Here is a 7,043-nt window from a genome sequence, read left to right on the forward strand (position 1 = left end):
AAAAATATGGGAGAAATTAAGATACTCAAAGGCAGGACGAAGCCTCAAAATAGCTTTGATGAGATTCTGGCTCTTCAGACAAACAGCCTGTCTATCTGAAATCTTGTTAATAGCCTCCAGATTATCAGATTCCACCGAGAGCTTTTTAACACCCATGCGAATGGCGAGTTTATACCTGACAAGATACCCCAGAGCTCCGCAGAAAAGGAGGAGCCCGTCCCCAAGTTATGGGTAAACCCCGCCATCCAATTGCCACCAGCATCCCGAAGAACTCCTCCAGCAGCAATTCTGCCATTGCTAAGGCAGGAGCCATCAGTATTCAACTTAGCAAACCCTTCTCTAGGCTTACTCCAGCCAACTAGCAGGATCTCTTTATCCGGGGAGGGGCGAACAAGGGAATCTCTTTCAAAGCTTTTAGTAATAACAAAGAGCTTCTTCGAGAAGAAAAACAGTAAATCAAGAATAAGGACAGCCTTACCCGCAAATAATTCTTCATTCCTCCACTTCCAGATTTGGTGACAAGTAATAGCAAAGAGGATGGCACCGTGCTCCATGTTGGCCAGCAAGTTCCCCTTGGCTCCTTGAGAGAACCAGTCCCCTTCAGAAAAGGCCATGAAGGAAGGGAGGATGTGATGAGGGAGGATCCCTTCCCAGATCTTCTTACTATTTGGGCAATCCCTCAAGACATGGCACAAGGTTCCACATTGCCTCTGCATCTACTACAGGCACTAGACTCAGTCAAGTGCCTTCTGTGCCTATCCGCATTCGTAAGGAGCCTGTCTTTGATACCCAGCCAAAGGAAGCTCCTGATACGGTAAGGGATCTTGAGGGACCATATGGACTTCCAAATCTCCAAGGGAGGATCAGCCCTATTAGGGGTAAAAGCTTCATAGGCCGATTTACAAGAATAAGTACCATTATTCGTAAAGGCCCAACAATGTCTATCCTTATCCTCCTCTTGATTGCTAATCTTCACTCCTCTAATGTTAAGAAGGGTCTCCAGACTAAAGAAAGAGTCGAACTTTGACCAGATCCAGTCTCCCTCCGAGTCCACCACATCAGCAATTTTCCAGGAAAGGAGATCAGCCGACGGAGGGGCATTACACACATCAATCAGCGGTTTATCTTCAATCCAGGTGTCATACCAGAAGCTAATAGATCTACCATTACCCACCTCCAGGCCAATCCCCGTACAGAATTCAGCAAACACGGCACTGAGCCCTTTCCAGAGGAAGGAACAGCTAACAACCCTCTCCTTCGGGCCACCAAAGATTCTATCTTTCCGATACTTCCCGCACAAGAGACGGACCCAAAGAGAGGAGGGGCATTGCCATATTCTCCAAAGAAGTTTCATTAACAGGACTTTATTATTGTCCTTTGCCTGCCTAATACCAAGACCCCCCCTGTTTTTAGGCTGGCAAGCTTCCTTCCACGGGACCAGGTGAACCTTTCTCCCATCTCCAGACTCACCCCACAGGAAACGCCGATTTATCTTATCCAGGTCACTAAGGACAGGCTCAGGAAGCTTACAGGCCTGCATGATGTGGTTCGGAGCAGCGCAGTTAACTGACTGGATCAAGGTAAGGCGACCTGCAAGGGAAAGAGAATTAGCTTTCCAGCTAGCACACAAACCATTAGTTTTGTCCAAAATATCCTTGAAAGAGGCTTTGGAAACCCTGTCACTGTGAAGAGGAACCCCAAGATACTTCCCCAAAGAGTTCGTCAGAGGTATGCCAGAGAGCTCACTCAGTCTTCTGCACAAGCTATTGTCCATATTTTTGGAACAAAGCATACGGGACTTTTGGATGTTAACCTTCTGGCCAGAAGCCTCGCAAAAACAATCAAGGATATCCATAACTGTTTTAATTTGCTCCTCATTACCCTCAACGAAAAGCATGACGTCATCAGCAAAGAGTAAATGGGTAATAGGGGGGCAATGTCTGTTGATAGAAACAGGGTGGAGAGTCCCTTTGCACACCGCCTCTTGGATCAGGTGAGACAGTCTTTCCATGGCAATAACAAAGAGGAATGGACTCATAGGATCTCCTTGACGAATTCCTCTAGAGGGAGAAAACTCATCCGACATGTCCCCATTGATCATGACCTGGAAAACAGGAGAGGAGATACACTTCTCAATCAAAATCCTCCAGTTCTCCGGGATGCCAGCTTTGGCTAAACTATCCAGAAGAAAGCTCCAGTTCAATCTATCATAGGCTTTCTCCAGATCCAGTTTGAGGGCCACAATCACTTTCTTACCTTTCTTAATCTTCATAGAATGGACAACCTCCTGGGCAATAACAACGTTATCCATCAATTGTCTACCAGGAACAAAGCTCCCTTGGTTCTGGCTAATTATATCCGGAAGGATCTTCCGGATTCTATTAGCCACAATCTTAGTAATAGCTTTATACAAAACATTACAAAGACTGATGGGTCTCATCTGGAGGAAGGAGGAAGGCTTAACAACCTTAGGAATCAAGACAATGAGGGTTTTATTAACCGACCTGATATCGTTAGAGCCACCAAAAACACCTAACACAAAACTGTATATGCCCTCCTTAACAGTATCCCAGTGTTTATGATAGAAACTAGCGGGGATACCATCAATCCCAGGAGCCTTAGTGGACCCTATGCTAGAGAAGGCCAGATCAATCTCTTTAAGGTCAATAGGATGGAAAGCATCTTTAATAGCCTCCTCCCCCAAACGAGGAAAGGAAATACCAGAGTGGGCACTCTCCAAGTCCACAGCTTCCTCTCTAAACAGGTCCTTGTAGAAATCAAGGGCTGAGCGACGAATGTCTTCCTCCTCAAAAATCCACTCGCCACTAGCGTCCTTGATAGCATCAATCCTATTCCTCTGTCTCCTAATGATCGTAGAGAGATGAAAAAACCTGGTATTCCGATCCCCGTCTTGAATCCAGGCCTTCCTAGACTTCTGGAACCAAAGAAGCTCTTCCTGTCTAAGCACAGCTTCCAACTCGTTCTGGAGAGCTCTAAGGTGACCATTTAAGCTATGGTCGAAACGAGCCTCCAAGCAACGCTGAACGCCTTCCATCCTCCTCAAGAGTTTATTCTTCCTCCTGATAATATGGCCAAAGATGTCTTTATTCCAAACAACCACCTTCCTTCTGAATTCCTCAGCAGCGAGGAGAACATCAGAGTGGGGATGCCAATTGGTTTTCACGAAATTCCTAAAGTCGGGATGAGAATCCCAAGCCACAAGATATCTAAAGGGTCTGTTACCTTTCAGCCGGTTACCTTTGACCAAATTAATGAGGATAGGGCAATGGTCAGAGTGACGGAAGGGGAGATTCAGCACCTTGACCTCAGGAAACCTACAGATAGCCGCAACATTAGCATACACCTTATCTAACCTCACAAACAAGCTATTTCTTTTCCAGGTAAATTTGTGGCCAGCAGCACCCAGGTCTGAAAGCCCACACAGATCCATACTACGCTTGTGGTTAAGGCACCGGTTCACATAATGATTACCCCCTCCTCTCTGATCACTTAAAAGGGCAATATCATTAAAATCCCCGGCCACCAACCAAGCCTCCACCATGTTAGAGCTAATAGAATGAAGGATCTCCCACAACCTTGTACGATTAGAAAGAACAGGATCGGCATAAACAAAGGTAACAAAGAAATGTTTATTACCAGGGTAGCACACCTTACTATGAATGAACTGACAGTCCATACTAACAATATCAATATTAACAAGACCTGGCTTCCAAAAGAGCCAAATCCCCCCAGCCCGGCCAGTAGCCTCCGATCTGACACAATTCCAATTCTTAAACTTTCTAACCACCTCGTCTGCTTTGGCTCCACTGACCTTGGTCTCTAGAAGAACAAAACAGGAGGGGTTAAACTGTTTAATAAGATCATTAACATGAATGCGGGTTGCCTTGCTCGCCGCACCTCTAACATTCCAAACAAAGAAATCCATCAGAAAGGAAGACTACTAACACAAGCCCAAACCCTAAATCATGTATTTATTCGGGGCTCCTGAGAGCCTAGAGGAAGTCCCAGAAGGTCCCCTTTTAGCCCAAGAGTCTAACCCATTAAGGTTCTTCTTAGGTTTCACTTTAAGTTTCTTCATGTTCATCTTACTCACTCCTATAGCTTTTCCAATAGGAGCATCCACAGGAGGATTCAGAGAAACAGCCTTACTACTCGACCCTTCCCCTGTAGAAAGGTGAGACTGGGAGCTCCCTTTATCCTTAGCATCAGAGACAAAGAGGGGATTAATAGATTTACCCCGACTAGAAACAGGCTCGACCGATTCCAGACCAGGCATGCTCAAATCAATCTGTTCATTGGAAGGGTCCGATTCCCGACCTTCCTCCAGGGACAAAACACCGAACCTAGACCCCGAGCCAGAAGCTGAGACCACACCAGCCTCACTCCTCTTCTTGATATCCGGGGGTCTGACCTTGATCTCAGGGGCAATCTGGAGCGTAGTCATCTTCCGACTAATATCTGGCGGATGAATAGAACTAACATTAGCACTTGGCTTCCTTCTCACTGACCTCTTGGCCAGCATCCATGGCCCAAAACTCCTTTCTTCCCCCTGACTTTTCTCAGCTCCACCTATGATAGGTTGCATCAACTCCTCCGCCTCCTTCCTCTTCTTAGGACATCCCTCAAATGTATGGCCAAACATACCACATTCAAAACAGATATTATGTATACCTTCATATTCAATATGAAAAACCTTATTCTGAATACAGAATTGAGAAAGAAGAGGCTTAGCAAGATCAATATCAATACAGACCCTGGCAAACTTGCCTCTTACTGCCCCAATGGTAGTCTTATCGACATGGTGGACCTTACCAACCAGGCTACCAATCTTGTTCAGGAATCTATCACTATAGTATTCAAGAGGAATGCCTGGGAACCTAACCCAAGTAAGGATTCTGTTAACAGAGCAGTCATGGGGGTCAAAATTTGGGACCCAATGTCTCAGAGCCAAAACATGATTGGAGATAATATACGGTCCACCATTGACCACCGCATTGTAATCCTCAGCCCTTGTGAATCTAATGACATAATAGTCATTATCAAGGTCAGTGATGGTAACCTTCCCTTTCTTAGCCCATTGAGCCTGAATCCTCTGGGCAAAGTAGTTGAAACTGATTCTTTTCCCCAAAACAGTGACAATTAATGCCAATTTCCACTTGGATCTCATGACCCGCTTGTCTTCTGAGGAAAGACGGATCCTAGGACACAAAGGGTTCTCAGGCTGACCATCCTCAGAATCGGAATCGGAGAGAAAATCCCCATCATCGTTCTCAAAAGTATCCTCCTCCATCATGGGTTCCTCCTCCACCACCCCTAACAACTTATCCCTCCAGGAGGGAGCTCCCCCATCCTTTTGATAACCTTGGGCATGCTGGCCCTGAGTAACCCGAGTGCCTGGGGATGAAACACCTTCCATAGTTTGTCCCGGAAGTAAAAGACTTAAGTCCCTCGGCACAAATGCCTGCGCGGCTTGCGCAGCCTGCGCTGCCTGCGTGGCCTGCGCGGCAAGCACGGCCTGCGCGGCCAGCGCGGCCAGCGCAAGACGCAAAGAATACCCTGCTTGCGTGACCGGCACTCCTAGAGCACCAAGCGCAGGACGCGTCCCCCCCATCACAACGTTCTGCTCAACCCCACGGTCCACAGCCGAAAACATCGGACCTTCTCCTTCCCCAACGCCAGACGCGGCAGCCGCAGAACCCTCCCTTCCTTGATCCAGATCGGCCACCCCAACCACCGAAACAGGCACCGAATTAACCAGATCCTCCTCCCCACCATCATCCCACTCCGATCTACTACGATCCCTGGACCGATCCCTCGGTCTTTCGTTACTCCGCCGTCTACCCCGAGGAGATCCTTCCGATCTCCCATCATCAGCCGCCCAAGCCTCCTCCTGTACCAGATCTGCACCCAGCCCACGCCCCGCAACCGGACTCGCCAGATCCAACACCGGCCTTCCGCCCGCCTTCACCGACCAATCCACCCTTCCCTTCGCAGTCGCCTTCGTCATCGCCACAGAGAGAGAGAGAGAGAGAGAGAGAGAGAGAAAGGGAAAAAGACTCGTGATTATGGTTTCTAAAAAGCAAACAATTAGATATAATTTTAAAAAATTAAAAATTAAAATTTTCAACGATCTAAATTCAATCTCGAACAATGAATAATTGAATTCTAATTTAATTGTTCATATTGTAATGCTCTAAATAACATAAACAGAAATCCGCTCTCCACTCTCCATTACTTGTATTGCGATGTGGCAAATCTTGCTTCATCTTTCTCTATGTGCTCTTTTACTTTTGTACATTGGGAGGGGAACCAGGTAGCACACATTTTAGCAAAATGGGCGAAAAATTTACATTCCATCATGATAATACCCGGGACTGCCCCAGTGTTGCATGGTCATTCTTATGTAAGGATTATGTTGTTGGTTGATTAATACAATGCTTGCTTATATTAAAAAAAAATGTTTTAACTATTACACCATAGGGAATCCAAATACAACCATAATAACAAAAAGGATAAAGTAAAAAAAAATCTCAATATTTTTATTTTTTGTCAAACTGGTATTTATAATTTTTTTTTTACTGAAGTTAAAAACAAATCTCAATGCTTTCAAGATGATGTCTAAGATTTTTCCTTTTATAAACGAAGTATCTCAAAGTTAAAATGAGAGTTCAAGATCTTAATAATATTCTAAAAAACTTTAATTATCTTTTTTTTATATTTTTAATCCAGGTTACTGGCTAATATTAAGGTGTCAGTGGCATGATGAAGGTTGGGAGGTTAGGTTTATGTATACTTTTCGGAAAGATAATCGTGATGCTGATTGGATGAACATTTTTGCTGGGCTTTTTATTTTTTATTTTTTGTTGGATGTGGTTCTTGAACACACCAGATTTTTTTTCCCAGTATATGGGTCTGTTGGGAGTGGTGTTGTAGGAACTTAGTTTTCTATTTGAATCCATAATTGTAAAAAATGACAAGTTTAGTTTTCTAGTAACTTTTTTAAATTACTCTTCACTTGTCCA

Source organism: Euphorbia lathyris, chromosome 4 (genome assembly GCF_963576675.1).
Source record: "Euphorbia lathyris chromosome 4, ddEupLath1.1, whole genome shotgun sequence".
In the NCBI taxonomy this organism is placed as follows: Eukaryota; Viridiplantae; Streptophyta; class Magnoliopsida; order Malpighiales; family Euphorbiaceae; genus Euphorbia; species Euphorbia lathyris.